Below are 9,407 nucleotides of genomic sequence, written 5' to 3' on the forward strand. Positions count from 1 at the left end.
GATCATCTTGGGGAGGATCATTATAGTTTCCAGCGGGAACGTCATCTTCAGCGTAAACATCCTCCAGGATATCCGCTATCTCATCTCTATCATGATCTCGTACCACAGCTGGTGGCGACGGCAGCGCCTCTCCATGGTAATGCCACACTTTGTAGGACTGTACGATGCCATTGTTGAATAAATGCATCGAAATTGCATTTATAGGCTGGAACTTAACATTCCCACATTTCTTGCACGGACAGCAAACCAAACCCCGATCGTTCAACTGATTTGGCTATATCGAAGAACTCCTTAACACCATTTCTATACTCCAGAGACCAACGATTCCTCGCACTCATCCAGCTTCTGTCGCTCGCCATCTTTAAGTGAAATAATTAATAAAATATTAATAATTGTCTTAAAATGAGGGAAATGATAGTCAAAGTATTTCATGACTGTTTGTCTCTCTAATTATCACTAACTGATAATAATATCCTATCTCTGGCAAAACTAATTATTTATAGGGATATTTGCGGCTAAAATACTCAAACGTACAACTTACTAACACTTAAATGACACGTGGCACCACATAATTGGTACACATTATTATTATTATTTTAAATAATTTTTCATAAAAAATATCATTTTATATTTTTAATTTTTAAAAAAAAAATCAAATTTATTGTTTTTCAATTTAAAAGTAACAAAAAATAATTTTTTCTCATTTTTTTCGAAAAAAAATCAAATTTGTTGCTTTTAATCAATTATTTAAGATTAAGTAAAAAAATATATTTAATCTTAAATTATTGCTTGGATTTTAAACAAAATTATTTAATCTTTAATTGAAAAAAAGTAGAAAAAATGATAAATAGGAAGATTTTAATAATAATAATAATAATAATAATAATAATAATAATAATAATAATAATAATAATAATAATAATAATAATAAATTTGAGGATATTAACAATAAAAAATTAAATTAAAAAAAAATGTATTTTTCATACTTAATCTTAAATTGAAAAAAAGTTTGAATTTTTTTTTTAAAAAATGTAAATTTTATTTTTTGTTAAATTAAAAAATAAATTGAAAATTATTTTAAGAATAATAACAATGTGGACCAATCATGTAGTGCCACGTGTCCTTTGACTAGTCTACTTTAACATTTACATATTTATTACTTTTAATTTAAAATTAATTTAATTATACATTAATTTCATTTTGTAATTTTTTATTAAATTCTTCAATTTGTATTGGATTATTTACTTAATCAATAACAATTTTATTATATTTATATTTTATTAAATCATTTATATTTTTAACTTTTTCAATTACAAAACATCTAATATTAATGTTAAAATTAATTATTAATTATTATGATTGGTAATTTTATTTTATTTAAATTCTAGTTAAAAATTATTTTTTTGATGAATTTTTAATTATACTTAAATTTTTATTTAATTAATTATTAAACTTTTATTAATTTTACTAACTCTAAAAAAATTTGGGCCGCATAACGATTATATTTCAAACTATCCCAAAAATTGAAAAACCTACAAATTAAATACATATATAACCAGAATATTCTCAGATCATACATTATATATATACATTAAAAAATATTTAACCAAAAAAAGACATATACTAAAACTGATTTTTATATTAATACAAAAAAATTATTAAATACATATTACAAACATATCGCATTTAATATAAAACAATTTAAAAATATAAACATACATTCTTAATCTTACTTTTTTTTAAGTTCATACTTTAACTAATATATATATATCACAAAATACATATAATAAATATTAACAAGCAAATACATATAATTTTCCATTCTTGATAAAAAAAAAATATATATATATATTAACAAGCAAAAATAAACAAATACATATAAAGCATTCAAATAAAAAAAATACATATTCAAATCTGTTTTTTTTATTTTACAAAAAAAATTAATAAATACAAAAAACACATATTATAAAAATATCTTAAAAATAGTTGTTATTAAGAGAAACAAATAAATATAAAGCATTAAAATAAAAATTAATGTTAATGGCTATAATTTTTGTAATTAATGTTAATTTTCCTAAGACTAACGAAATTTGGCCAGCATAACGTCTATATTTTAAACTATCCCAAGATTTTATAAAACCTGCAAACTACACACAATATACAAAATATTCCCAGAGCAATATACATAATATTCTCATAGCATGCACAACATAAACCAAGATTAATAACATATATCAAATCTTTTTATATCAGTAACATCAAAACAATTTATTTAGTAAATATCTATAAACAAATAATATTTAATATAAAAAAATATAATATATATATTTTTAATATACATAATCTAATCTATTTTTTAATATACATATTAAGCATTAAAATTAAAAAATATACATACTCAAATAAGTTTATTTTAATAAATACTAAAACCATATTTTTTTTTCATTATTAATCTCATTTTTCTAAAACTACACATATTTATTTGTTTTTTTTAATAGAAAAATATAATTATAATACCAAATATCACACACATACATATATATTAATCAATTTTCTAAAAAAATTTAACATTAAATAAACATATGTACACACACATTTACATATATACATATAAACATATATACATAAACAAACATATATACATATAAAAAAATAGACAAATTTAAATATGCATATATATATATATATACGGACATATAAATATATATATATAATCAGATATAAATATATATATATATAAACCTAAATAAATATATATAATCAGATATAAATATATATATATATATAAACCGAAATAAATATATATATATAAACCGAAATATATATATATATAAACATATATAAATTGTTGACGCCGTTTTCCGTCAACAGTGAAAGGAGAGCACGTAAACAATAACTGATAATGGCCAATTTAAATATGACAATACAAACACACGATTTTTACGTGGTTCAGCAGTTAAATCTGCCTAGTCCACGAGTCTCTGTTATTAAACTCAAGATTATCTCTGAAAATCCTTAAGCATGAATTCTTCAGAGTTTTCTCTCAAGGTTCAGAATTTCGGTCCATTACAATGGTGCATGACCTCTCTATTTATAGAGAAGGCTGTAGAATACTATCCCACATATTTTGGGTAGTTACTCTTTTTGTGTGAATAAAATAAATGACTTTAAATGCCTATAATCAGATATAAAAGGAAACGTCCCCTGAAGACCAAGGGACGTATAACTGACCAAATAATATCCCACGATTCTAGGGGATTTACAGTAATAAATGAGGATTACATCTCATATGGACAACACTTATAGATATTCAAGGTGGTTATCATATATCTCCAAGGCTTTTGCTTCCCAGGTTTCTCGTCATCTTTCGAACTAGAGACACCTCCCGAGGTCACGTGGCTTTCGAGACTATATGTGCGTCGAGCTCGGGACCCCTGATCCGAGGTCATCCCTGAGGATGGATGCGTCTCCGGAGCTACCTTTCGAGGTCGTGAATACATCGAGGTCACGACATTCGAGGTCGTCTATGTCTTGCAGGCTCGATATTCAATCCTGGAGCATACTTCAAACCTTATGAGTCCAATTGCTGCGAATCCACCTTTCGAGGTCATTTTTAACATAGCTCGAAATCTGGGTATAACATCTTGCCCCCTCAAAAGTATTTGTTCGAATCCTAAGAGAAGGAAACTTTTGAACTACTTTCTTTGAGAACTGTACCGTCATACACTTTTGAAAATGGACACGCGTCAGCTGGGTATTGCTCATTTTTGGTACTTGAGTACCTTGGAAATATGCCCACGATCACCCGTCTGTCACCTTTTCGGCGCCATCTTGTCACTGATCCCCATCCGTTGGATCTAGCAAGGATTTCATTCAACGCCCCGGATTAATCCCCCTTTTTCCATCTATATATACAAGATCCCACTCTTCATCTTATTTTTTACCTTCGTTCACCAAAAGCAAGAAAAGAAGAAAAACAAAACCAGAGACCTTCCTATAAAGTTTTCTATTCTGTGCATGTTTTCTCAGCCAAAGAAACAAAGAAACCCTGGTTTGTTCGAGTCCGTGAGTTCTTATTTGCAACCTCTTCTTCAGTCAACGATCTCTCTGCAATCGCCATTATTGTGTAAGTATGCAATCTTTGTTTTTCATTTTGTTAGTTTTTGATCATGCTGTTCTTGCTGTGTATGTGTATATACTAGTTTACATCCTTAGCATAATACGATAAGAGATTTCTGTCCGATAGGCTCTTGTGCTTTTATAGACTCCTAACATAGAATTTACATCACTGGTTCATACCCAGTTTTGATGTTTGAACAAGGTTCCTGTTTTCTGGGTTTTAAAATTTTAAGAGACTTTTCTTGTGCACCAAGATTTCGGGTAAAAAACATGGGCCTTGACAAATGCACGAAACCCAAGGCTACCTTTTCTGGTTAACCGCCACTCTTTTTTCCCTTGATTTTCGGGATTTTCAAAAAATTATCCACTCTCCTTCCTTTTCCGTGGAACGCACGTCCTGACTCTTTAATAAGGGCCTTAATATGTAGCTTGTTTTGTTCCTAAACCCCGAGCTCGTAACTTCGAGCTCGAAACTCTCGCATGCATGGCCCTCACCATTTTTTCTTTCTCGCTAGATGTCACAGAATCTGGAAAGACGGTGGGGGTCGTTGCTGGCAATCCCTTACGAGCCAAAATCTCCGAGCCCAGAATCGCTGTTCGCCCGGAATCAACGTCGGATAAGGGAGCACGAGCTTGCTCGCGAGTAGGAGGACATTCGAGCTCATTACCGCCGCCAGATAGACGAGGTCATAGAGGGGAAGAGGAGAGTTCTTCGGGAGGCCCTCTATCCGGAATCCAATTCAGGACCTAGGCCGATTCCTCTCGATCCTGCGTTAAAGGTCACTGTCGCATACCATCCAGGAGAGCTCAAATTTTCACTAATGGGGGAACCTTATTCCTCGCAGCCGAGGAGAGAAATGTTTGAGGCCGAGCACTACTGGAGCTCGGTTACCACAACTAGTCAGATAACTGACATCCTGGCTTTCCACGGCCTCAGCCTGTCAGGCTCCTTGAACTGTCGAGCTCCGGTCGACCATGAACGAAGCTGCCTCGCCCCTAGGGGCCGCGACGCCAATGTGAAATACGCGGCGTGGAGTCAGGAACATATGAGGGCAGGAGCACTGTTGCCCTTGAAGTCTTTTTTCAAGGACTTCACGGATTTCGTTGGGTTGGCCCCGTTCCAACTCAACACCAACTCTTACAGGGTACTGTCTGCCCTGAGGTCCTTATACCACGAGATGGGGTGGAAAGGACCTTCGCCTCAAGATATCTTGTATCTCTTTTGTCTGAAAAGTCACCCCTCCCGAGCTCGGGGAGGGGATGGCTTTTATTATCTCTCGAGCTATCCCAAGGAGAAGAAGGTCTTTGAAGATCTTCCCAATCATCCGCCTGATTTCAAAAGGGCCTTCTTCTGGATGGACGGCCTGTCCCCATCTCGACACTATTCGTTCAGGCAGATTCGTAAGTATTCCCATTATCTTTATTTCTGTGCTCGTGACTTTAGTTCTTAGATCCGTACTTAGTAGAAATATGTTGTCTTTCAGCCAATTTTTAGCGTCCCACTCCTGACGAGACAATGAAGGAGCATAGAGAGACCCTACTCCAACTCCCCCATGGCAAGAGGTCTCTCTTATACCTTTTACACGAGGATAAGCTCCGAAAGTGTGGACTTTTGGGGGAGGGCCAGTCCACCTTTGACTGGTCCAATAAAAAATATGAACGCTGGGAGCAGGTGCCCCTGCCCACAGGCGCCCTTCCTCCGAGGAGAGAAATGAGGCCACCACTTCCAGTTCGCTTGAGGAGTCCGCAGTCGGGGAATGAGGCTAATGATGAAGCCTCGAGCTCAGATTCAGATGAAGGTAAAGTCCTCCCTACCTCGAGAATGTGGTCCCCCACTCTACTAAAGCATAAGCCCAATAGGTTAGTCTCGTGCCCACAGGATAGATACCACTTCTACATATGGAGTTGGGTAGATGACTGTGTCCATAGGTTTGATAGTGGGCTCGGGAAATACGACACCATGTATACCACAGACGAGATGTGGAACGGGATAGCTGTTCAGTACGGGACCAACGATTATAGGGACCTTTCGAGGTTATCACCCACATATAGGGAAGGCACTCCCCCCGCCTCCTCTGAAGACGGGGGAATTTCATGGTCCCTAAGTTTGAGCTCGGGGGAGAGTTCCAGTTAGGTTTCTTCTATCATCACTTTATATGTCTGTGATACTGAAAAAACTTGTATGCTTCTCTTTTATTAACTCACTCTGTGTTGTGACTTGTGCAGGCAAGATGGACTCCAACCTCGACAACATCATCGATGGTGTCGGCGCCAAGAGGAGCAAGCGTCCCAGAGCGGGGTCGCTGAAGATCGACCGGCCGGGTAAAGGCCCCAAGAGGTCCAAGAAAACCCATCCTCCTGCTCCGCCGGTTTCAAGCTCCATCGCTGCGGCGACTTCCCAGGCCGGCGCTTCCACAACGGCGCCGTCCTCGCAGGTCGTCGCCTCTGCAGTGGCGCCGACTTCGCTGGTCGGTCCCTCCGCTATGGTTGAGTCCCAACCTCCTGTGGTGGTTCAGTCATCCTTAGGTCTGCCTTGTAGAAGGCCTTCTGCTTCTCGAGCACAGAGGCTATCAGTTTCCACCCATATGGATGCATATGTGGTCGACAATGCCGCTGGGTCCCATGGATCTACGCTGGTCTCGGATGTCATGTCCCGGATCGGCCAGAGCTTTGGCAGTCTCGAAGCTCCCCAATGGCAATGCTTGAACGATACCCAAGACTGCACTGTCCTCTATGAGAAGAGTATCGAGCTCGCTGCCGCGGTAAGTATCCTTCTATAGTCCTTCTTGGTTACAATCACACAGACTTGGTGTTAATGATGACTTTTCCTTTTTCAGTCTCTTGCCTTTACCGCCCAGCTCAATTATAAGTTGAACAACGAGATTCATTCGAGCAAGTATCATGCCCAAGAGGCGAAGAATCTCCATCTCAAAGCGAGCGATGATCTGAAGGCAGTGAATGCGAAGCTTGAGGCAGGAGCCAAGGAACGTGAGGACATGGCCACCGAGCTTGGGAAGCTAAAAACTGAGCTCGAGGAGCATAAGACGGAGATCACCCTGCTTCAGGAGATCAACAAGAAGCTTGAAGAGGAAAAGACTGCCACCTTTGACATCATGGAGGATGCAAAAGCTCGTCTCCTTGCTGAGTACAAAGAGAAGAAGGAACAAGCGGTTGACTCGGCCATGTACCGAATGTGGGCCTACAATGAAGATCTGGACACCAGCTTCTTAGGTCCTCATGAGGCGACTCTTCTTGACATGTGGAATGCTCGGCTCGAGAAGGAAGAGGCTTATCAACTCGAGAAGGAAAAGGCTGCTCGGGATGCTGTTTCGGAGGGAGCCCAGGAGGACAGCCATGCTATTCGTCCTGAGGAATCCGGTGCTGCTGATGCTGAGAAGGCCAAGGAGACTCCTCTTCCTTAAATCTGATCTCGGGGAAACCATCTATTGGGGCTGCGTCCCCTTATTTTGTAATTATTCTAATTTATTCTCTCGGGGCTGATACAATTTCTTTAAATATTACTTATATATGCTTTACATTTCTTGGCTCGAAATATTTTGCACATTTTTTATGGATGAACCATTTATGTTTATTTATTCATACAAACATATTGTGGATTTAGGTTCGAAGCTCAATGCATTCATGCACAGTTTGTTCAAATTATCCGCTTCTGACCTCGTTATTCTTCAAAGTCGGATATTACTTTAACCATGAACCCAAAAGTACTTATATGGTATGTAATGTGAACGATTTGGTTATATCTTTTTTGCTTAGTCACTTTTCCTCATCCTCAGTTTTTGCTCCAAGGTTAAGAGTTCGAAACTATTTTTCTTTAAGATATTCCAGCCTCGATATCGACTTATTTCGAAATAGGTTTAGGTTCCTACTTACCATCGATTAGTTTTTTGGCTGGTTTGTTCCAAACCTGTTAAGTTTGCACATCTGGTTAACTCCAAACGTTTTCGGTTTTTGATAATTCGGTTATGTCCGAACTATCTAAGCTCGCGTATCTGGTTACATCCAAATACTTTATATGTTTTTGATAATTCGGTTATGTCCGAACTATCTAAGCTCGCGTATCTGGTTACATCCAAATACTTTTTATGTTTTTGATAATTCGGTTATGTCCAAACTATCTAAGCTCGCGTATCTGGTTATATCCAAATACTTTATATGTTTTTGATAATTCGGTTATGTCTGAACTATCTAAGCTCGCGTATTTGGTTACATCCAAATACTTCATATATTTTTTATTTTTTAAGCTGATGGTATATATACCAATGATGCCCCCTTAATATTCTATGACTGTGACCATAGGTTATTAAATTAAGAGAGATTGCAAAAATAAAAAATAAACAGAGATAATATACTGAATGAAATAAATATTTATTTGGTGGTAATCAAAAGACAAACAAACTAATACAAATAGAAGCTCATGGTTATAGGCAACACTTTTCCAACACTACTGATAGTAAGGTCTAAGGTGTTCGCCATTCCATGCTCGTGGTACTAGGCTCCCGTCCAATCTCGCAAGTTTGTACACACCAGGACGGATGATTGATTCTATCTGGTACGGTCCTTCCCAGTTCGGCCCGAGCACTCCAGCTGCTGGATCTTGAGTTGCCAGGAATACGCGTCTTAACACCAGATCTCCCATTCCGAACTTTCGATCTCGAACCCTCTTGTTGAAATATCTGGTAGTTCGTTGCTGGTAGGCAGCATTTCTCAGCTAAGCCTCTTCTCTTTTTTCTTCAATCAAGTCTAAGGTTTCCTCGAGCTGAGTATGGTTTGAACTTTGGTCGTAAATCTGAGTTCGGATCGTTGGGATTTTGACTTCTATGGGCAACATTCCCTCACAGCCATATGCTAGAGAGAACGGGGTATGTCCTGTTGAGGTCCGAGCCGTGGTCCTGTATCCCCAAAGGACTTGGGGAAATTCTTCGGGCCACCGTCCCTTTGCTTCCTCCAACTTTTTCTTTATATAACTCTTGAGAGTTTTGTTCACAGCTTCGACTTGGCCATTCGCTTGAGGGTGAGCCACTGATGAAAAACTCTTTATTATACCGTTCTTTTCACAAAAGTTGGTGAACAAGTCGCAATCGAACTGGGTTCCGTTGTCGGACACGATCTTCCTCGGCACTCCGTATCGGCACACGATGCTCTTTACAACGAAATCAAGGATCTTCTTCGAGGTTATAGTTGCCAATGGTTCAGCCTCCGTCCATTTTGTGAAGTAATCCACGGCGACTACAGCATATTTCACTCCGCTTTTGCCAGTTGGGAGTGAG

This window comes from Humulus lupulus, chromosome 3 (assembly GCF_963169125.1).
Source record: "Humulus lupulus chromosome 3, drHumLupu1.1, whole genome shotgun sequence".
Classification (NCBI taxonomy): domain Eukaryota; kingdom Viridiplantae; phylum Streptophyta; class Magnoliopsida; order Rosales; family Cannabaceae; genus Humulus; species Humulus lupulus.